Below are 1,351 nucleotides of genomic sequence, written 5' to 3' on the forward strand. Positions count from 1 at the left end.
GAAGAAACACCCGTAAAATATTTTAACCAAGCATTAGCCGAAATCGATGTAAACACAGGCGAGGAAGTAGCCGATCAAGAAATAGAGGACATCGAAACAACAAGTGAAGAAGAACCTTCTACGACTCTGAACCAATTCGGCAACGAGGAGAAGACGCGAGATCTACGGTAGTTGCGGAACTAAAAATTTCGCAAACGCGAGACTGAGTTACGAGAGTGAATGATCATAAAGTGATATTCTTCGATATACAGGGCGCTCCGATAGATAAAGGAGCCTTAGAGATGAAGGAAGCGTAGCCAACGCCCTAGCCGCACTGAGTGCACTCGTTCCCGTCAGATCACGAAAGTTAAGCAGCGCTGGGCACGGATAGTACTTGGATGGGTGATCGCCTGGGAACTCCGTGTGGCGTTGGCGAAACGCGCTGGGCCCGCCGCGTCCCCCGGTGGGGTTCGGGCTTGGGCGCTGGCGGCTCAGCATCTCGGGGCCACCAAACAGTCCGGTAGGGGAACCGGGCTGCCTGGCACGGCGACTCCGGCACGGTGTGACATAGCCACACACCGCTCCATCAGCGGTGGTATTAGGCGCGCGGGGGTAGCCCCGTTGTGACGCTACACCGGTTCCCGGGCCTCTCTCGATCGCAGCCGGAACGGTCATCGTGGAGGCTTTAGTCGGTTGGAGTCCGACACTACCACGCCGCTCTCCCCAGAAGCGGCCTGGCGTCCGTGTGGATTTCCTCCACGTACATATAAAAAAAAAAAAAGAAAAGAGATGAAGGAAGCAGGGTAACTGCCGCATTATGATGATCTAATGTTAGAAAGAGCAAGATTGAATCAAGATTCCGGAAAATACATTGTATCCCTACCCGTAAAGGAAGACCGAAATATTCCTATAATGCCAGAAAATTTACTAAATTCATTGAGATCCTTACTGGACGTAGTAAACAAAAACCAATTAACGTCCTTTAGCATTAGCAAAGGAAACTTGGAAGAAATACCCTGGCGACACACAATCAGGAAATGAAAGGAAATATTTATGGAAAAAACCATAACCATCACCATTTGCATTGGGGAAGTAATCACCCCCCCCCCCCGCCTCCCCAATGGAAGCACAAAATAACATAACACGAGAGAAGCACGAATCATGCATAGCGGGACACAAAGGAGTAACAAAGACCTATCAGAGAATACGACAACATTATTACTGGGAAAACATGAAGAAAGAGATTCAAGAATATGTAAGAACCTGTAGAGAATGCCAGTTAAAGAAACTAACAAGAATAAAGACGAAGCAACCGATGGTGCTCACAGACACACCACGTAAAGCTTTCGACAAAATTAGTATAGACATCGTC

General features: G+C 48.4%; 1 pseudogene; it reads left to right on the top strand.

The window, feature by feature from the left end:
• The first annotated feature begins 295 nt into the window (after positions 1 to 295).
• Positions 296 to 414, top strand: LOC138186558 (uncharacterized; annotated as a pseudogene).
• The last annotated feature ends 937 nt before the right edge of the window (positions 415 to 1,351 follow it).

The sequence above is a fragment of the Bombus flavifrons genome, chromosome 13 (assembly GCF_040668555.2).
Source record: "Bombus flavifrons isolate JBK064 chromosome 13, iyBomFlav1_principal, whole genome shotgun sequence".
In the NCBI taxonomy this organism is placed as follows: Eukaryota; Metazoa; Arthropoda; class Insecta; order Hymenoptera; family Apidae; genus Bombus; species Bombus flavifrons.